The sequence below is a fragment of the Bidens hawaiensis genome, unplaced genomic scaffold (genome assembly GCF_021521415.1).
Source record: "Bidens hawaiensis isolate Kalapana, Puna unplaced genomic scaffold, B.hawaiensis_p1.1 tig00041696_1, whole genome shotgun sequence".
NCBI lineage: Eukaryota > Viridiplantae > Streptophyta > Magnoliopsida > Asterales > Asteraceae > Bidens > Bidens hawaiensis.
The window spans coordinates 23,644-47,286 of record NW_027497382.1 but is presented as its reverse complement, the minus strand read 5'-3'; positions in this window follow the sequence as shown (position 1 = coordinate 47,286).

The following is a 23,643-nucleotide window of genomic DNA, read 5'->3' as shown; positions in this document are numbered from 1 at the left end:
CACCGGTGAATTCACCCCGTTGTCATTCGCGCCCGCTGAATTCATCAATTCGCTAGCCAACCCATCAATGTTCTTTTAGCCGGGGGTCACGGTGCTCGCTCACGGCGAGTGGTGAAGCGTGAGTGTTGTGGTGTTCGTGGCCGACGTGGCTTGCACCACTCACTGAGGCCGGTGCTCGCTTGACCTAAACACATAGTCGTTAAAATATTTATCCGGTTTCCCTATCTTTTGGGTATATTTTATTATATATCTCATTTAACTTTTTAAAAGAGAATATATTCAAACTCACCATTTTTATAAATAAACGAATAATATAAAGACTAGCTAATAGTAGGAAAGAATACACACTTAGGAAATTTAAACACAAAAAAAAAGGATTAAAATGCAAAAGTGCTCCAAGTGTTTTGGTTTAAGTAGACAAAATATATGTTATCAAAAGTAATTAATTTAATGATTTTAAATACTATATATTATTGCATCGACTGCCTCAAAATGTTTTTTTTTTGTATTCTAACTACTTCTAAACATATCCTTCATAATCAAAATCACAAAATGGCATATGGCTATGGTATCTATTTGCGTAATATGTGTCCATTATCATGGAGATACGAGGTTCAAACCTCACGTGTTAGAAAACAACCAGTTGTGATTAATTACTACCACCCATAGTCTTAGTTGTTTAACAAAGAATATTTATATCTATATAAAACTAGCTTTTAGCCCGCGTGTTACGCGGGTTGCTTTTATTTCGTTTATAATAATTGTTTTTTATTTTTAATTATTGTTTATGTATATTTTTCATGTATGATGTGTTTAGGTATTAAATTTAAAGGTTATATGAAATTATAAAATATGTTATATTTATTAGTTGTAGTTGAAGTATAGTTTGTTTTGTTTTTTGTTTATATCTCAAATAGGTCTCATTGATCTAGCAGTTAATGTGACCCAACATTTTATTATTTAAGATGCGAATTTTCATCTTAATATACATGAATGCATAAAGAAATTATATGGTTTGTGTTATTTTCGTTTTTATTGAGTTGTTACGGTTCATTGGTTATGCAGAACGTATATATTTTTTAATGGATCACCAAAAATGGGTTCTCATGTGTTTGTCATTTAATGTAGCACAACATTTTGTTTTTTGTTGTTTAAAATATGTATTTTATGCTTGATAGTGAACTGAGCTTTTAATAAATTGATGTATTTGAATTTCTATAGGTCAATTCTAGTTCCACTTCTATCTGAAATGGGTACATCATGTGTTATCATTTCATTTTTGGGTGAATTATTAATTTTTAATATTTTTTCTAGTATGATGTTAAGTATGTGTTTTTCTTATTATTTTGTATGTATTTGTTGTATTTATAGATTTTGTAGTTTAGTTATTGTTGTGTATTAAAAGAACATTTAATTTGTTAATTAGTTTTTTTATTCTTATCAAATATAATAGAAATTATATTAGTTTATGAATTATATTAACCAGAGGTGCTTGCCCCTATGGCAAGGAACATGATGGATGATCCGGATGTCCCGGGTTCAAATCCTAATTTCGACCGGATTTTCTCAAAGCATTAAAACCTGTCGTGCCTTTGGGCGAGGTTAGAAAACTGAGTTTTACCGAGATCGTCAAGTCCAACTCGGATGCCAGCGTGGATCTCAATCATGTCAACATAGTTGGTCTGAGTGTGGTGGCGGGGTGCGGAATGTCCGCGCAGTGAGTTAACCTAACTGTAAAAGTCATCGATAGAAAAAGTTTATGAATTATATTAACGAAAATTTTATGATCATATGTAAAAACTAAGTTTTAAAAAATTATTTTTAATTAATAATGTATACGTTTATAATATTTTATACATAAAATTTTGTATTATTTGTTGAAGATTTATTTCTTTTTTATATTTTAAAATGGGTAATAATTGAGAGCCGTCATTTGAAAGTGACGCTATAATGATAATAAACCGTCTTGTGAAACTCTTTTCTCATCTCCTTTATCAAATCATTCGTTTCATCTAGCAATTAGAAACCCTAAATTAATATTCCCCTTAATTAAGAAGAATTTTGTTGTTAAGTGGAAGTTTTGTAGGTTGTTGAAGGGATTTGTGTTTGTGCTTAGTTTATTTAATCAAGCATTGTGTCAATAACAATTTACAACCACTTTTAAAATAGTTTATTGGTTTTAAATAATCTTAACTATCACTTTTTGGTCATTGCCTATCATAAATAATGAAATAACTAATGACAGTACCCCATTTCATCATTTTTTTCTGCCAATGAACTATGACTAAAGAAACCATAAAGTCATTAGTTTTCATGATGTGACATTCTTATTTGGCATATATGTGCCATGCTTATGTGACATATTGCACTGCCACCACCACCACCATGGCAGTCACTAGCACCACGACCGCCACCACCCTCACCAGTTTCCTAAAAATATTAAAATATTTTATATATGTTTTATTGGGTGAATTTTGACTTTTGAAGTCAAGCCAACAAGTTTAAAAAGAAGATAAACTATTAATATGAATCTTATCACTTTACTTCTAGAGTTCAGATGGTACTTCAATGAAGCAAATGATAATACAACCTTTAACCTTGATGGCTTCTCCTGCCAAATATAAATTTGATATTATGACTTATTTATAAACAATCCATTACAACGCATGATCACAAAGAAATTGTGTATATCTGTTGTATCTTCTTTATTTGAAGAATTATATTTTCAGGATACAATGGATCTAAAATAGCATTCTTCTTCTGTCAAGCTATTCATAAAATTATGTCAAGGTTAGGTCGGATTGCGCGAACCTGTTAGCATGATTACAAAAACACAATGCAATAAATTTCAGACGATTTTTAACACGTGTGACCCATATGACCATTTTAGGATTATGTTTTATTCTTTCTTCTAGTATTGTTAATTAAATCTTGTATTGTAGAAAGTTTACTAAAAGTATTTATATAAATATATCTATAGTTACTACTCTAAAAATATATACTATTTATTATAACTTCTAGATGTATTTCAATTAACTTACATGCTAATTTAAGGCTATAAAAGAACTGAACATTAACGAGCTATTCGGCTGGAAGTTCATCTTAGTTTATTTAAAAAAACGAACAAACATTAACATGCATATGGTTTGTTCATTTATGTTCGTGAGCATCTAGTTATGTTCGTTTATTTACGTTGATGTATTTTCGTTCGTTTATTTTTATAAACATCTAAGTAGTTATATATATATAAGAAAATAAAAAGGGGCTCATTAAAATTAATGAGGTAAATTTAAGCCACTAATTTAGATAAGTTTTCTGGATAAATTGTGATGTATTAGACTTGTTCATTTCCATTGCAAACTGTTCATTTAGATTTTTTAGTGAACGAACATGAATGCACACGGGCATGCCCTTATTTTTTATGAATGAACATGAACAAATGTAAGGCTCTGTTACCGATTCCCCACTTTGGACGTTGGGTTTACTCATAAACACAGTTCTAAACATCATAGTTAATTAAAACATTCGCGGAATAATAAACTTCAACCAGGTTGTATTACATAGCTTTCAGATCTTGTCGAAATAAACATTCAAAGTAATTTAAACATAAAACTTAGTCTTTAGAATAACATAACATTTTTTTGATATGCCAGTATTGTCACACCCCGATCGTGATGGCGGAAAAATCGAGGTGCGGCGACTAAGTCGTGATTGTTGAGCACAATAGTATAAAAGTCTAAATGCATAAACATAACCAAAATGTCAAATATTACATCAACCAGGTAACATGAAACAAATTGTTTTAATACAAAATATCAAGTTTCCAACAACTCCTAGTCTAGCCTTCATCTTTCTAAGGCCTCTAAACTTGCTAGGGATTTCTTGCTGCATTATTTCCTGAAAACATGTAACAAACTGTCAACTACATAAAGTAGATGAGTGAATTCATAGGTTTAAAGAAAAGAGTTTTATACACAAACATACTAGTATAGGTTGTAGGGGTTTATATATAGGGTGTACCTGCGGCTAACCCACCACTCCTACAACTTATACTACTATGTTTGGGTATAATTCCCAGTTTTTAAAATGGTTTGTAAGAAAAGATCTCTTGGTTTTCCCACAGAGGTTTTTGTAGTAAGTCAAACATGAAATGTTCTCCTGGGCTCTCAACGGGCTTATCAATCTCCCATTAGAGTCGTATGTGATAAGATTACTCAAAGATTTGCGGTCTCCCAACGGTACATGTAGCACATAACAGTTAAGCATAAACAAGGACATATAGATTTGAGCATGCTAAGTTTACTAGATAAACCAACACCAAAATCCCATTGTTTACTAGTATCCAAGATGATGGTGAACAAATGATGATGATGATGAATGATGATGAAACCCAATGATCACACAAGACTTGATTGAACTCACGCAAGACTTAAACCAAGACTACCTCGTTCTTGCCATCCAGGACTCAGCTAGGTTCTACCGAGAGTAGGATAGACACCCCAAAGAATCCTGGGTTCCCTTGGTCCCTACCGAGAATAGTATAGGTCCTCAAGAGTTATGGATTTCACCGAGACTAGTATGAAATCCCATGAGTTACGAGTGCCACCGAGAATAGAATGCCACTCATGGTCGTGAGTTCTACCGAGAGTAGAATAGACTCTCGCGTCCAATTCAACTCATGATGTTTTGATCTCTAGATTTCCATGCTGACACAATGACTATGATGATATGAATTTGATTCCCGTTCCCATGATGTCAATGTTCACAGAATTTCCCATACTCATTGATTTCCAATGTTCTTAGATCTCCATGAGTTAATGGGTTTTCCCCATGTTCATAGATTTCCAAAGTTTATAGATTACCAAGAAGCTCATGGATTTCCGCACGTGTGTAGAAATCCAAATGTTTATAGTTTAAAGAATGTTTGCATAAATGATTTTATCCAAACGTGTAAAGTTACCATGTTTCCACCCCATAGTTTTGAAAAGCTTAAATAGGGGCTATGAACTCACCTTGATCTTGGGTTAGGATGGTGCTACAATAGATCTCCTTAGCCTAGAGTTGGACATATATATAAGGTTAACAACGTGCTATAAGTCTAAGAAAACAAGCTTACGTGACCTCGAGCAAAAACTGGGTTTTAAAGACGAAAACAGCTTGGTTCTGGCTTGATTCGATCGAATAGGAACACGTTCGATCGAATAGGAACTTGTTCGATCGAATAGACACACATTCGATCGAATAGACACACATTCGATCGAATCTGAGGCACACTCGATCGAACTAGAAACACATTTGGTCGAACCAGTTGGGAAAACTCGTTCGGTCGAACATGGAACTTATTCGATCGAATAGACACTCGTTCGATCGAATACGAAACTCGTTCGGTCGAATGAGTTGGAGACCATTCGGTTGCTTTCCTATTCGGTCGACCGGACTGGTTCGATCGACTGGTTCGATCGAATGGGCTGATTCGATCGACTGATTCGATCGAATGAGTCTGATTCGACTCCTTCAAGCTGGGCGACGGAGAAACCTACGGGTTTTTCAGATTTTCCGGATTTTTGACCCAAAATCGAAGTTTTTGACATGGAAATGCTCGGGATTGAAGGGACTATCGATTCCCAGTGATTTTAAACACAAAAGCCTGCATTTTGACACCAAAACAAGACGGTTTTTGACCCGTAAACTCAAGAAACGAAAATGGGTGTTTTTGCTCGATTTGAGGCCGAAAATGGTTATGAAAATGGATGATTTTCAAGAAGATCTTACCAAGGACAACAACAAACAGATTTGTGGACTCGGATTTGAAGTTTGAAGACTTTCTCTCTCTAGTTTCTCTCTCTAGAATGAGAGTGTTTGGGTGGGAAGTGTTGGTGGAAATGAAAGAGATGGTGTAAGAATACTTGATTTTCCGCTTAAATACTCGGGTGACTCGGGTTCGGGTTTAGGCTACCGACGGGTCAAGACTAGTCGAGTTCATAAGTGTTTAAACAAACTAAAACTTTTTCAGCAAAACTTTTATAAAACCATTTTCCGAATAATTATTTGAAATCTTTTTAAATAAGAATATTTAATTTTTCGAAAGCATAAAAATTAATATTTTTCAGGCGTAAATGTCGTTTTATAAAATAAACATTTTAGATGATAAAAGCAGATTTTTCCAATGATATGGGTTCCGAACTTATCGTCCAGAATCCCAAAGTCTATAGTTTCCGATGATTTCACGATCCTAGTTTACCAATCGAATTTCAGGGCGTTACATCCTCCCCAATTTAGAGGAATTTCGTCCCGAAATTTAGAATTTAGTATAGTTGATGCAATGATGTTTTAGATTAAATGATCCCATGATGACCACTATGCGCCACTACCCCTAATATTCGTCTTGGATACCACCCAAATCAAGTTGAAGGGGTTTATATATAGGGTGTACCAGCGGCTAACCCACCACTCCCTCAACTCCACTTGGGTGTTTCTTTCGACTCCTATTAGTTCAATGACACACAGGACGACACACTATTTTCCACTACAAGGCATCACCTTCAAGCTTTACATCAGACATATTCATTTCGGATTGAAGGGGTTTATATATAGGGTGTACCAGCGGCTAACCCACCACTCCTTCAATCTCCAATGAATAATTCCCTCAATAACTCTTGAATTTAACGCCTCACAGCTGCCACGCTAACTATGAGTCCCTAATTCCAAGTCTCGCTTCAGACATAATCAACTTGTGCCGAAGGGGTTTATATATAGGGTGTACCAGCGGCTAACCCACCACTCCTTCAACATTCATTGATTAATTCCCTACACGAAGCTTGAGTTCACGACTCATAGTTACACAATAGCATATTGTTTATACACGTATACACCTGTGAACTTGATGTTATTATATTCCGGACTATAATTACGAGTTCACCTTGTATCAATGTATAAACTCCATTGTGTGCGGCTAGAAAAATCGACACGACACCACACACACGCACACAACCATGCTTCATGAATGTTAGAATGATGACAAATTTTGGCTCAATGATACATAGTTTACCCCAATGTTTACATGATTAAGTATGCACAACTTGTGTTTTCCAGCACGAGTCATGGGTAGCCAAACTTGGTGTTATGCAAATAAGAGAATATTTATAAGCAAATAGGAATAACATGATACTTCATTGATTGATATTGGTCCCTGATTACATGATTACGATTACATAGACTCCAAGATTTCTAGAATTACAAAGATGATGACTATGCGAACAGATGAGGGTATTCCTCCTTCATCTTATCCTCTCGTTCCCATGTGAACTCGGGTCCACGATGGTTGTTCCAACGTACCTTGACTATAGGTATCCGGCTTCGCTTAGTCTTTTTGACTTCTCGATCTAGGATCTCGACAGGTTCCTCAACAAAGTATAGTTTGTCGTCGATGTGAACCGTGTCGATCGGGATTTGAGCGGTCTCGTCAACGAGGCACTTTTTGAGTTGCGACACATGAAAAACGTTGTGAACACGGCTGAGTTCTGGAGGCAATTCCAAGCGATAGGCTACAGGTCCGACCTTTTCGATGATCTTGAAAGGTCCTACGTACCTTGGAGCAAACTTTCCCTTTTTCCCGAAGCGAACAATGCCCTTCCAGGGGGAAACTTTGAGCATTACGTGATCGCCTATTTGGAACTCCAGAGGTTTGCGGCGTTTGTCAGCGTAATACTTGTGTCGACAGCGGGCGTCCTTAAGTCTTTGCTGAATGATGGCGATACTGTCAGTGGTTTCCTGTATCAGTTCCGGGCCGAGGATTTGAGAATCTCCGGTCTCGGACCAACACAGTGGGGAACGACATTTCCTGCCATAGAGTGCCTCGAATGGCGCGCATTTGATGGTAGCATGATAGCTGTTATTGTATGAGAACTCTGCAAGAGGAAGGTGAGTCTCCCAGCTACTACCGAATTCAAGGATACAGGCTCTGAGCATATCCTCCAGGGTTTGTATGGTCCTTTCGCTCTGTCCGTCCGTTTCAGGATGATAGGCAGAGCTAAGTTTCACACTTGTCCCAAAGGCTTTCTGAAATGACTTCCAGAACCTTGACGCAAAAGAGGGGTCACGGTCAGACGTGATGCCCTTAGGCACACCGTGACGGGTTACGATCTCACGAATGTAAATCCGCGCCAGCTTCTCCGTAGTGTAGTCCTCGCGGACAGGGAGAAAGTGGGCAGACTTGGTCAAGTAATCCACGATAACCCAAATCGTGTCATAACCGCTGGGTGTCCGCGGGAGTTTGGTAATGAAGTCCATAGCGACTTCGTCCCACTTCCACTGTGGTATGATCGGTTTTTGTAACAGGCCAGATGGTCTCTGATGTTCAGTCTTGATCCGCGAGCATGTTAGACACTTACCGACGTATAAAGCTATGTCTTTCTTCATACCCGGCCACCAGAAATGAGACTTGAGATTCTGATACATTTTATCACTGCCCGGGTGAATAGAGTATCTGGATTTGTGCGCTTCGTTCAGGATAAGTTCTCGAAGTGGTTCAGAGTTTGGAATCCACATGCGATTTAAGTAGTAAAGTATACCATCAGACTTGGTTTCAAACTTCCGTTCGGCACCGCAAGATAGCATATTTTTGAGATCACCACCAGCAATCGCTTGCTTTTGAGCTTCAAGAACCAAGGAGGGAAGATTGGACTGAATACGGATCGCATGCAACTGGGTCCTTTCCTTGCGACTTAACGCGTCAGCCACTACGTTAGCCTTTCCAGGGTGGTAGCGGATTTCGCAGTCATAGTCACTTAGGAGTTCAACCCATCGACGTTGTCGCATATTTAGCTCCCTTTGGTTGAGGATGTGTTGTAGGCTCTTGTGGTCGGTGAAGATGACACATTTCGTACCGTATAGGTAGTGTCTCCATATTTTTAAGGCAAAGACCACAGCACCCAATTCCAAGTCGTGAGTGACATAATTCCTCTCATGACTCTTGAGTTGACGCGAGGCGTAAGCGACGACCTTACCGCGTTGCATTAAGACGCAGCCTAGACCTTGGCTCGAGGCGTCGCAATAAACAACAAAATCATCGTTACCCTCAGGAAGCGACAGGATTGGTGCATGGCAGAGTTTATGTTTCAATGTTTGGAAAGCCTCTTCTTGCTCTTGGTTCCAAATGAATGGTTCCCCTTTTTGAGTTAACATTGTGAGGGGCAACGCGATCTTTGAAAAGTTCGAGATGAATCGACGGTAGTACCCAGCCAAACCAAGAAATGAACGAATTTCGGTTGGCGTTGTAGGCGCTCCCCATTTTTTTATGGCTTCAATCTTGGCAGGGTCGACATGAATGCCTTCCTTGTTAATGATGTGACCTAAGAATTGAACTTCCCTTAGCCAGAATTCGCATTTGGAGAATTTGGCGTAGAGTTGCTCTTTCCTCAGCAGATCCAAGGTAAGCCTGAGATGAAGCTCATGGTCGGCTTTAGAGCGGGAATAAACGAGAATATCGTCAATGAAGACGATAACAAACTGGTCCAGGTATGGACGACAAATGCGATTCATGAGATCCATGAACACTGCAGGGGCATTCGTCAAACCAAAAGGCATGACTAGGAACTCGTAGTGCCCATATCGAGTTCTGAAAGCGGTTTTCGCGATGTCGTCCTCCATGACACGCACTTGGTGATAACCTGAGCGTAGGTCGATCTTGGAAAAGTAGGTGGCTCCTTGCAGCTGGTCGAAAAGATCGTCAATCCTCGGTAATGGATACCGATTCTTGACTGTGAGTTTGTTAAGCTCACGATAGTCTATGCACATCCGAAAAGATCCGTCCTTCTTCTTGACGAAGAGGACTGGAGCTCCCCATGGAGACGAACTAGGGCGAATAAAACCCTTGTCCAGTAGTTCCTGCAGCTGGCTCGATAATTCCTGCATTTCAGACGGAGCCAAACGATACGGAGATTTTGCCACGGGGGTTGCACCGGGAACTAACTCGATGTGGAATTTGACTTGTCGGCTAGGAGGAAGTCCGGGTAAGTCTTTAGGAAAAACGTCTGGAAATTCACGCACGACGGGGACATCAGAGAGCTTCTTCCCCAAAGATTTCTTGATGGAGACATGAGCTAGGAAGGCGAGACACTTCTTTCGAAGGCATCGCCGAGCTTTAAAGCAGGAGATTAATTTCAGACATCTGCCTGATCTTTCTCCTTGAATAATTATGGACTCGCCAGAAGAACAAGGAACGCGAATGAGCTTCTCAGCACACACCACTTCCGCGTGGTTGATGGACAACCAATCCATCCCAACAATTACATCGAAACTTCCTAAATGCATAGGGATGAGGTCAATGTTAAGAGACGTCCGATCAAACGTAAGCGTGCAATTGCGAACGATTTTGTTCACTTGGGTAGACTCTCCGTTTGCCATTTCGACAGAGAAAGCGGGGTCTAAGACAGAGGTTCCTAGATTAAGCAATGGGACCAACTCGCTAGAAATAAAACTCCTATCTGCACCCGTGTCAAATAGAATAGAAACCCAGAGATTGTTAAGGATGAACGTACCAGTAATGACGTCAGGATTTTGGCGAGCTTCAGCAGCGCCAATAGTAAAGGCTCGGCCTCGGGCCGGAGGAAGATTTGCAAGACGAGGACACCTGCTCCTGAAATGGTCCATGGCTCCACACTCGAAACAGCTTCGAGAGTTGCTGGGTTGGGAACTGCTGCTCTGTATCGCCAGTTGATTACCTTGAAATCTGCAGCGTTCCGCTAGGTGCCCCAAACGTCCACAGTTCGTGCATTTCCAGCACGGGGTTCCGGCAGGATGATGAAATTGGCAAGTGCCGCACTTGGGGTGAACCCCAGTGTACTCCCTCTTTGGCCTTCCTGAAGGGGTGGGAGCAGGAGCGACAGAGCTGATTGGGGTTGCGGGAGTAACCATCGCGTAACTGCTAGCCTTACGCTTTTTGATGCGGTTGATCTTTTTGGATGAGCCTTCAGCGGCCTTGCCCGTACCTTTGGCTAGGACCCCAGTCTTAACCTGGTCCTGGGTCAGTCGGGCAGCTAGTTCAATGGCCGCTTGTAGGGTTGATGGGTCAGCCCCGATAACGATTCCACGGACAGTGTCAGGTAGGCCATTGATGTAAAGCTCAATAGCCCGGGAGGGAGGGGTGACCAAGTGTGGTACGAGAAGGGAGAGCTCGTGAAAACGCTCCGTGTACCCTTGGTGATCGGCGCCCTTCATTTTGTGTACCCAAAACTCAGCTTCAAGTTTCTGCACCTCACTGCGAGGTACGAACTCGCGGGTAGCCAATGCTACAAATTCCGACCAGGTCATGGCCAAGGCAGCCTCACGCCCACGGGTTCTTATCTCGTTGTTCCACCAGGTCAGCGCGCGTTTAGACAACATGCTTGCCGCGTGCGTGACTTTCAGTGTCTCAGGGCACGAGCTAATAACAAAGGCTGCCTCCATCTTTTCGATCCACTGGAGGAGACCAACGGCGCCTTCTGTGCCGCTGAAGCTGGTGGGTTTGGTAACCATGAAATCCTTGTATGGCTTATTAGCTGGTTCATTTGCGTTCTGAGCTGGAATTTGGTTGGCCCCAGAGGTTCCTTCTTGCCTCAGCCCTTGGCTGATGGTTGTTACCATGCCTGGTAACACAGCCGCGATCTGCTGGGCTATAAGGTTGGCTAATTCAGCGGAGTCCATGGAAGCGGGTGCACGTCTGGGAGGCATTCTTCGCAAAACGAAAAAAACGAGCGTTAAATAGAATCAATGACACGCCAAAGATTATGAATAGAGGACATAGATTATACCAAGAACACATAATGACATGACTCAAGAGATTAACAGTTAATATGCAACACATAAGCACGTAGCACGTATATAAGTGTAGACATGTGATTGTGATGCATGAGCTATCTAGAGTCAAGGATCCTAGGTTATAGTCTAGGTCGGTTTCCTAATTCCCTATAACCATTGGCTCTGATACCAATCTGTCACACCCCGATCGTGATGGCGGAAAAATCGAGGTGCGGCGACTAAGTCGTGATTGTTGAGCACAATAGTATAAAAGTCTAAATGCATAAACATAACCAAAATGTCAAATATTACATCAACCAGGTAACATGAAACAAATTGTTTTAATACAAAATATCAAGTTTCCAACAACTCCTAGTCTAGCCTTCATCTTTCTAAGGCCTCTAAACTTGCTAGGGATTTCTTGCTGCATTATTTCCTGAAAACATGTAACAAACTGTCAACTACATAAAGTAGATGAGTGAATTCATAGGTTTAAAGAAAAGAGTTTTATACACAAACATACTAGTATAGGTTGTAGGGGTTTATATATAGGGTGTACCTGCGGCTAACCCACCACTCCTACAACTTATACTACTATGTTTGGGTATAATTCCCAGTTTTTAAAATGGTTTGTAAGAAAAGATCTCTTGGTTTTCCCACAGAGGTTTTTGTAGTAAGTCAAACATGAAATGTTCTCCTGGGCTCTCAACGGGCTTATCAATCTCCCATTAGAGTCGTATGTGATAAGATTACTCAAAGATTTGCGGTCTCCCAACGGTACATGTAGCACATAACAGTTAAGCATAAACAAGGACATATAGATTTGAGCATGCTAAGTTTACTAGATAAACCAACACCAAAATCCCATTGTTTACTAGTATCCAAGATGATGGTGAACAAATGATGATGATGATGAATGATGATGAAACCCAATGATCACACAAGACTTGATTGAACTCACGCAAGACTTAAACCAAGACTACCTCGTTCTTGCCATCCAGGACTCAGCTAGGTTCTACCGAGAGTAGGATAGACACCCCAAAGAATCCTGGGTTCCCTTGGTCCCTACCGAGAATAGTATAGGTCCTCAAGAGTTATGGATTTCACCGAGACTAGTATGAAATCCCATGAGTTACGAGTGCCACCGAGAATAGAATGCCACTCATGGTCGTGAGTTCTACCGAGAGTAGAATAGACTCTCGCGTCCAATTCAACTCATGATGTTTTGATCTCTAGATTTCCATGCTGACACAATGACTATGATGATATGAATTTGATTCCCGTTCCCATGATGTCAATGTTCACAGAATTTCCCATACTCATTGATTTCCAATGTTCTTAGATCTCCATGAGTTAATGGGTTTTCCCCATGTTCATAGATTTCCAAAGTTTATAGATTACCAAGAAGCTCATGGATTTCCGCACGTGTGTAGAAATCCAAATGTTTATAGTTTAAAGAATGTTTGCATAAATGATTTTATCCAAACGTGTAAAGTTACCATGTTTCCACCCCATAGTTTTGAAAAGCTTAAATAGGGGCTATGAACTCACCTTGATCTTGGGTTAGGATGGTGCTACAATAGATCTCCTTAGCCTAGAGTTGGACATATATATAAGGTTAACAACGTGCTATAAGTCTAAGAAAACAAGCTTACGTGACCTCGAGCAAAAACTGGGTTTTAAAGACGAAAACAGCTTGGTTCTGGCTTGATTCGATCGAATAGGAACACGTTCGATCGAATAGGAACTTGTTCGATCGAATAGACACACATTCGATCGAATAGACACACATTCGATCGAATCTGAGGCACACTCGATCGAACTAGAAACACATTTGGTCGAACCAGTTGGGAAAACTCGTTCGGTCGAACATGGAACTTATTCGATCGAATAGACACTCGTTCGATCGAATACGAAACTCGTTCGGTCGAATGAGTTGGAGACCATTCGGTTGCTTTCCTATTCGGTCGACCGGACTGGTTCGATCGACTGGTTCGATCGAATGGGCTGATTCGATCGACTGATTCGATCGAATGAGTCTGATTCGACTCCTTCAAGCTGGGCGACGGAGAAACCTACGGGTTTTTCAGATTTTCCGGATTTTTGACCCAAAATCGAAGTTTTTGACATGGAAATGCTCGGGATTGAAGGGACTATCGATTCCCAGTGATTTTAAACACAAAAGCCTGCATTTTGACACCAAAACAAGACGGTTTTTGACCCGTAAACTCAAGAAACGAAAATGGGTGTTTTTGCTCGATTTGAGGCCGAAAATGGTTATGAAAATGGATGATTTTCAAGAAGATCTTACCAAGGACAACAACAAACAGATTTGTGGACTCGGATTTGAAGTTTGAAGACTTTCTCTCTCTAGTTTCTCTCTCTAGAATGAGAGTGTTTGGGTGGGAAGTGTTGGTGGAAATGAAAGAGATGGTGTAAGAATACTTGATTTTCCGCTTAAATACTCGGGTGACTCGGGTTCGGGTTTAGGCTACCGACGGGTCAAGACTAGTCGAGTTCATAAGTGTTTAAACAAACTAAAACTTTTTCAGCAAAACTTTTATAAAACCATTTTCCGAATAATTATTTGAAATCTTTTTAAATAAGAATATTTAATTTTTCGAAAGCATAAAAATTAATATTTTTCAGGCGTAAATGTCGTTTTATAAAATAAACATTTTAGATGATAAAAGCAGATTTTTCCAATGATATGGGTTCCGAACTTATCGTCCAGAATCCCAAAGTCTATAGTTTCCGATGATTTCACGATCCTAGTTTACCAATCGAATTTCAGGGCGTTACAAGTATCTTTAAGCGATGTGTTCCCATCAAGCGAGCTGCCTCAACCTTCTCACCTGCGTGCATAATAAAAGTCAGCTACGCTGAGTGAGTTCTAGTTAATCATACAACATACAATACATTCATAATTACGTACTTTCATACATACTTCATACTTTCATGCTTCGTTCATAATATACATACTTACCTTCATACTTTATTTTTAACTCTACTTTACATTATTCTATTATGCCTCGGATATTATTAGGGTCCGGTCCCTTTTCTGCCTCAGATATTATTAGGGTCTGGTCCCTTTTCTGCCTTGAGTATTATTAGGGTTCAGTCCCTTTCTTCTGTACCTAACCATCTCTTACATTCATTTATAACATACATACATATCATACATACATTATTCATAGCATAAATATTCATTGTTATAACTTGACAGTACGTGCAATATCCGAAGATCGTTCACGTACCGACTAGCAATCATTCATACTTTCACATATATCACATATGGCATACACTTTTCACTTAGGATAAATGTATTAACAATTCACATCAAGTATGCACACAGCCCCGAAAACATAACAAGGAATGGGGTTAGAAACTCACCAGAATGCGGTTACGTTCATCGTTAATAGTTATTCCATTCTTTAGCTGTGCGCGACTAACTGTATAACTATTGCACATATCAACTAACTATCACTACCCATATCGCGTTTCTAGTCTAATTATAACCCTCAACAAATGGGGGTCCGGGGGGCAGCGCCCCTGGCAGCGGGGTCTAGGTGCGGCAACCTCTAGCAGGGTCCAAGGGGCAGAGCCCCTGGCTGGGTTCGAGTTGAAGGTCAGTTTGAAAAAAAATTATTTCCATTAACTGTCGTAACACATTTTTCATTAGAATTCTAATTTATTATTTTATTTGCTAACTCAGAAAGTTCGAGGGCTTCTTTGTAATTAATCCATTTTATTATAAGTCCAGGGACCTTTCTGTCATTCTTTTAAACTTTAATTCGTTACCCAGTTCTTAACGAATGGGGTCCTTAACGAATGAACTCATTCATTACTTCATAATGGACTGACTATTATAACGAACTACCATCATGAAGAATTGGCTACAGTAACGAATTGGACCTTATAACGAATATGGACTTATTCGTTTGGTCTGGTTAACGAATTAAACTTCATAGAGATTTGAACCGTTATAACGAACCAGTCCTCATAACCAATTAGACCTTATAACGAACTGGTCATCATAACGAATTGGACTTAACGAACTGGGGCTAGTTCGTCATTCTTACATTAACGAATCAATTCACGAATTAAGGCTAGTTCTTTAAACCTCCGTTAACGAATTAGGGTTAGCTCAGAGAATGTCATAAACATTCTCTTACATTTCGTTAACCTCGTACCTGGTACCCGCCGCCTTTCCGGCGCCGTCACCGTCGGAAAACCAGGAAGTGGCCGGGAAAGCGTATTTTTGCACCTTTTTCACCGTTTTTCGTCCCGTTCGATCCAGATCTGAGCTAGGGTGACCCCTAGGCTCATCTTTTGATTGGCTTATATTCTATTCCACCCGGATCTCATGACTTCAACGGTTTAAAGGTGTCGGCTCGTCGTTTTGCGACTAAATCTAACGGGTTTGAGTTCATACAATATCATACTATCATTACCTTGGATCGGTGCTCGATTTACCCTTGGGTTCGGCTAGAGAGAAAAAGAGAAATTAGAGAGAGAGTTTAAATGTGTGTTTTGGGTGGTGTATGGAATATGTGAAATGAATGAATTAATGAGAATTTATGGTTTATATATCATGGATCATGTGCTTAAGCCCGTGGTCTTTTCTCTCTTTCTTTGTAATCCAAGTCAATTACCCATTTTATTTGACCCAACACAAGCCCAACTCATAATACTTAATATTATTATTTTATTAACCGAAATAAGAAAACGGGATGCTACAAGTCTTCCCTCCTTAGAGAGGTTTCGTCCCCGATACCTAACTATTACTAAAACAGATCTGGATAAAACTTGCGCATCTCTACTTCAACTTCCCAAGTAGCATCTGATCCCTTACGGTGCTTCCATATCACCTTTACCAAAGGGATAACTTTATGACTAAGCTGCTTCTCCTTGCAGTCAACTATCTCCACCGGCTGCTCGATATAATTTAACTGTTCATCAACCTCAATGTCTACTAATGGCACATGCGACGTGTCATCGGCTAGACATTTCCTCAAATGAGAAACATGGAAAGTTGAATGAATTCCTTCTAATTCTTTGGGTAATTCTAGCTTGTAAGCCACTTCACCCACACGATTAACAATCTTAAACGGTCCAATATATCTTGGACTCAACTTTCCTTTCTTTTTGAAACGAATGATTGCTTTCCAAGGCGAGACCCTGAGCATCACATTGTCACCAGCGTTAAACTCAATCGGTCGTCACCACTAATCAGCATACGACTTCTGTTTGTCATGAGCAGTTTTCATCCTTGCCTTGATCTGATCAAACTTTGACGAGGTTTCTTGCAAAACCTCTAGGCTTCCCATCTCTTTCTGACCAATCTCTCCCCAACATACTGGGGTTTTACAACGTCTCCCATACAACATTTCTAACGGTGGCATACCAATGCTTGAATGGTAGCTGTTGTTATATGAGAACTCTGCCAGATGCAGATGATTATCCCAACTTCCTCCAAAGTCTAAAACACAAGCACGTAGCATATCCTCAAGGGTTTGGATCATCCTTTCAGACTGTCCACCTGTTTGGGGATGATACGCCGTACTGATGTTCAACCTCGTTCCCATAGCTTCATGGAACGTCTTCCAGAACCTCGAAGTAAACAGAGTATCTCTATCGGACACGATCGATAACGGTACTCCATGCTTACATACAACCTCTTTAATGAACAAATTTGCTAACATTTCTCATGTGATGGCCTCTCGTATAGGCAGAAAATGAACAGTTTTGGTCAAACGGTCCACTATCACCCAAATGGTATCATGATGCATAGCTATACAAGGTAGCTTAGTTATAAAATCCATGGTGATGTGTTCCCATTTCCATTCAGGTATCTCCAAATGTTGCATCTTTCCATAAGTCTTCTGATGTTCGGCTTTGACTTGTAAGCAAGTTAAGCACTTACTGACATAATCTACCACATCATTTTTCATCCCCGACCACCAATAGTCTCTCTTCAAGTCTTGGTACATATTATTGGATCTGGGATGGATCGAATAACTTGACTTATGAGCTTCATCTAAGATTCAATCTCTAAGACCTCCATGACGTGGAATCCACAAGCGGTCAAATCTAGTCTTAACACCATGCGTGTTTTCCATCAAATCGTCTTGTTGACCGAAAATCCTTTCCTTCTTCACTAGTCCTTCATCTACCAGCACTTTCATCTGCACCTTGATGAGTTCTTCGAAAAGGCTAGAGTTCATAATCAACTGGCATGACTTCACTGTTGCAATGACTTCCTCATTCTTACGGCTTAGCGCATCGGCGACCACATTAGCTTTACCAGGATAGTACTTAATGTTGCATTCATAATCCTTTATCAATTCTAACCATCTTCTCTGCCTCATGTTCAACTCTTTCTGTTCGAAGAAGTACTTCAAAATTTTATGATCTGTGTAAATGGTACACTTAGTACCATACAGATAATGTCTCCATATCTTGAGAGCATGCACTACTGCTGCTAGCTATAAGTCATGCGTTGGATAAGTACTCTCATGGACTTTCAACTGTCTAGACGCATAAGCTATCACTTTCCCTCGTTGCATCAACACGCAACCTAACCCATGATGCGATGCATCAGTACAAACAACCAGATCCTTGTCACCACCGGGTAAAGCAAGGATTGGAGCTTGCGTGAGTCTTTTCTTTAATTCCTCAAAAGCTTCTTCTTAGAACTTTTCCTAATTGAATACTATCGACTTTCGGGTTATACCGGTCAACGGTGCGGCTATCTTGGAGAAACCTTCGATGAATCTCCTATAGTAGCCAGCTAACCCTAAGAAGCTTTGTATGTCAGTCGGATTCTGTGGTGTCTTCCAATTCGTTATCGCCTCAATCTTAGCTGGGTCCACGGTAATCTCTTCAGGATTAATCACGTGACCTAGAAATTGCACTTCTCTTAACCAGAACGCGCATTTCGAAAACTCAACGTACAACTTTTCTTTCTTCAGAGTCTCCAATACTTCTCTAAGATGCTCGGCATGATCAGACTCGCTTTTTGAATAAATCAATATAGCATCGAAGAAGACGATAACTGACATATCCAACATCGGCCGACACACCCTATTCATCATGTTCATAAACGTTGCGGGTGCATTCGTTAGACATAATGACATCACGAGGAACTCGTAGTGTCTATACCGCATCCGAACCGCTGTTTTAGGGATGTCTGCCTCTTTCACCTTCAGCTGATGATAGCCTGATCTGAGATCTATTCGGTAGAACCAACTTTAACCTTGCAGTTGATCAAACAGATCATCAATCCTTGGCAAAGGATATCTGTTCTTTACCGTAAGCTTATTCAAATCGAGATAGTCTATGCACATTCTCATACTTCCATCCTTCTTCTTCACGAATAACACTGGTGCGCCCCACGGGGAAATACTTGGTCTAATGAAACCCTAACCCACCAAAAATCAGTCGACTCCTGCCTCTCTTCAACTTCCACGACCTCTCATCTTACACACACACAAAATTTTCAATTCAACCTTAATTCATGCAAATGGTGGTGTCTTTGATTGATTCTCATCATTCCTAATGTTAATTGGTAAGTTTTATGTATCAAATTTATGTTTTGATGAGTTATTGTGAAACCCTAGATGTTCAATCTCTGTAACTTTGATAATTATAATGTTAATTGACATATTAGAACCTTAGGGATGACAAAAACATGTTAGGGTTTGAGTTTTGATGACAACAGTTGTGATAGATTCGTTCTTGTTTATTTATTGGTTTGTAACTTGATGTTAAACGATGATTATTGATCGATTCTTGATTCTAGGATATAGTATTCTGAGTCTAGTTTCCAAAAAAGTAAATTTTGTAATTTTTGGACAAGTTTTGAATAGTTTTTATGATTTTACAAAAACATGTGTCAAAGCTGATTCGGGGATTCAAATTCTGGTCTTTCTTCCCGTCATCATTACTTGAGATTAACAAAGCCAAATGAGTTGGTTCCACTTCTGGAACATAGAATTTTGAGTTTAAAAGACAACCCAATTGGCCTTGCACAATTTGGATAAATGAGTTCAGAGAACCATGAAACAAATTCTTCTTGCGCAATCTGCTGAACTGTTTGTACCTATCTGCAATGATTGAATTATTGTGAGTTTTGTATGAATGAGAAAATAAAAAAAACATTTTTTTAGAAACCTAATTCTTATATGCTACTGTGTTAAATTTTGTATAATTTATCCTTAAGTTTTACTTAGTGAATAAAATCTGTTTGTACATGCCATAATCTGTCTCGTGAACTGAATGATCATAAGTTGAGTTGTATGATGAACATTTGGTTTATTTGCCCTGATATGATATGTGGATACATGTTTAGACTTTTTGGTACATTTGACATTACTTATTATCACCAAAGAGTCATCATGTCAAGTTTGTGTTTGTGCGTGAGCCCATACTTGGGTTTTAAAGTCATGTGTTGTTGAACACATTCTCATAACTTAAACACTTGTACTAGGTAACGATTAGCGAGTCAAGTGCATTCTATTGGTTTTGAGAAAATTCTATTACACGTGACACCAGGTGAGTTCATGCATTTTCCTTACTTGTTTTCTGGATTGAAAACACAAAACTATTTTCGTATACTTGTTTTCCGGATTGAAAACACAAAACATTTCTCATTTTTTTCTGGATTGAAAACATAACTATTTTCGTATACTTGTTTTCTAGATTGAAAACACAAAACATTTTCCTTACTTGTTTTCTGGTATGAAAAGTCAACATTTTCCTATACTTGTTTTCGGGGAGAAAATATGGATATATTTACATACCGGTTTTCTGGAGGAAAACACAGCGACTTGTTTTGGATTTATGTAGTTTCTATATATCACAAGTTTATACTAGATGCCCTTATATCACTTAAAGTCCTTACGTTACCTTGAACCGTTAGGATGGGATCGCGGGGTTATATGGAGTAGTACTACTGGGTTTGACAAACCCCACCCGGGCTAGTCACGCTAGCATGCCTGTGATGCCGTAAAACGGGTGTTATATTTACCTAACTTTTATACGCTAGTGTTGGTGATAGACCTGGTAAGAAGGCATACATACAGTCAGCTTCGGTTCAAACGTCTAGTAGCTTGTAAATGGGTTAGCTACCCTGGTATATTTGAAAAGTGCTAAATCTAGTTACACATATACTACTTATGTAACGTATACTACAAATACTATATATACAACTTTTTACTACAGTTTTTGAACTCACCAACCTCGTGTTGACCCTTGAGTATTTATACTTGCCCATGTTGCTAGATGTGCTAAGGAGTGGGTTGCATTGCCTATGTCAGGAGTCACAGTTTTCGCATGAACTTTTATTTCACATTGTTTACATTTTGATGGGTTGTGCATGTTTGAGCATGTGGTTTATTATTTTAAACCATTTACTTTACGCTTCCGCAAATATTTAAACTGTATGGTTTGTTTTTTTTTCTAATGTTTGAATGAGACTTAAATAACATTTTGAATATTTTGAATTGGATGTTTGATATAACAAATAAGCTAGATCGTGGTATGTCACACGCCTCATGGTTAAACTCCGTTAGTCGAAATTTGAGGGTGAGACACTTGCGTCCTGGTATTAAATCTATCTGAAATTCTATCTCTCGCTCCGGTGGCAACCCAAGAAGATCCTCAGGGAATACTTCAAGGTAGTCACACACGATAGGAACATCCTTCATTTCTTTCGTCTCCGCCATAGCGTTGACGACGTACGACAGGTAAGCACCGCATCCTCGCGTTAACAAACCCTCGGCTTTTATCATCGAAATGACATTAAGCCCAGAACTTTCCTTATCGCCATAAACCGTTACCGCACTACCATCCAAGGACTTTAGCTTTATTATCCTACTCTTACACACTATCTGAGCTTCATACTCGGACAACCAATCCATTCCCAAAACCACATAAAACCCTCCTAAGGTCATAATATACAAAGTAACAGGGAACTCATGTCCCTCTAACTCTCCCTTACAGTCCTTAACCATTTTCGTTATTTTAACTGAAGTGTCACTAGCGGTTTCTACTATAAAGGTTTCAGACACTCGGAAACATTTCATTTTAGCTAGTTTATTAAATGGTGTAGCTACGAAACGTTTATTCGCACCAGAATCAAATAATACTGAAGCAAAAATACCGTTTACCAGAAACGTACCAGTCACAACATCTGGAATCTGTTTAGCCTGTTCCTGAGTCAGCATGTAGGCTCTAGTCCTTGGCCTAGCTTGATCACCATCCTTCTTGCCACTTCCTCCAGCTTCACCCTCGGTGCATTCTCTAGCAAAGTGACCTATCTTACCGCACTTGTAACATGCGGGATTTGCAGTACAATCTTGAGCATAATGCCCCACCTTCCCGCACTTGTAGCAAGCGTTCGTACCAAACTTGCACTCACCAGCATGACTCTTCCCACACTTATGACAAACATTTGAACCCTTACTCCACCTGCACTCGCCACTGTGTACCTTGCCACAAGTCTTACACGACTTCTTCTCCCATACAATCTGCTTTTTGTCCCTAGGGTTCCACAACTGAGTACCGAGTCGTTTAATAGGAGCGACCCATTTCTTATCCTTCTTCTCTTCCGCCACCACATCATCTGTCGACAAATCATCGTAAACCATTTTTGCCAGCCCTACAGCAGAATCAAAGGTACCAGGTCTACTAGCCTTGACCAAGACGCGAACATTTTGTGGCAGTCCCCTAAGGTAACACTTGATCCGCTTGGCCTCACTGTTCAACATTTCTGGTACCAACCTTGAAATGTAGTTGAATTCAGTGGTGTATTCGCGGTGTGTCATCTGACCTGCCTTCAGACTCAAGAACTTCATTTCAACCCTTTCAACCCTTTCAACCTTCGCATCCGCACAAAACCACTTCATCACCAATTCCTTTAGATTGTCCCACCTCATAGCTTTGATCTCTTCCGGACTCTTCGTTTGCTCAATTGACTCCCACCAGTACATTGCTTCATCACCGAAAGATTTGGTAGCATAACCCACGGCTTGGTCGGGACGGCACTCGCTAATGCAGATAACCTCGTCCATAGTGGTTATCCATTGGAGAGTAGCGATTGCGTCTTCCAAACCGGTTACCTTTGGTGGGTCACAACCTTCGAAAGACTTATAGTTGCACCCACCTCGGCCTCTTTTTCTATCATCGACTTTCACCAACTTCACCACACTTGATTCCTCCTTCTCCTTCTTATCATCCTTCTTACTCTTTTCCTCAGACTTCTCAGCAGTCCTCGCCTGACTTCCAGCAGACTTTTCGGGATTCAAGTTCTTCACAGCAGCTGCTACCGCTTGAGCAATGGAAGCTTGAACAGCAGGGTAAAGTTGATACCCTTCGTTGTTACTCAAATTTCGACAAGCTGCACTTCCTTCTTCCTCAGTGTTAGTAGCTGATTCTGCCGATGGTTCTCGGACAATGCGTGGCCTACCACGACGTCCCGTACGCCCTCCCTTTCCAGCAAGTTTCCTAGATCCAGCCATTCGTATTCTATAAGGAAACACAAACGTCATCACTTAAGGAACCATTTAGTACAAGGATAGTAAGGCTAACATGTAATAACAGTGGCCAGCTGTGATTAGCTGATCACGTTACTCTCTGTGTCCTATGCACCTCCCTTTGTGAGTCCACTATACTAGTTCTACTTCTAACAGTTAGACAATCAAACAGTTCATATCATTATATACTCCTATCCCTAGACATTAAGCTAGCACTCTTACATTCTTTATTTAGCAATTACGCAAACATTCATTCATCATTTTACTTTACATGTGAAATTAATCACATACTATACCTTTACTTAGCTTGCTTGAGTGACACATGGCTTTC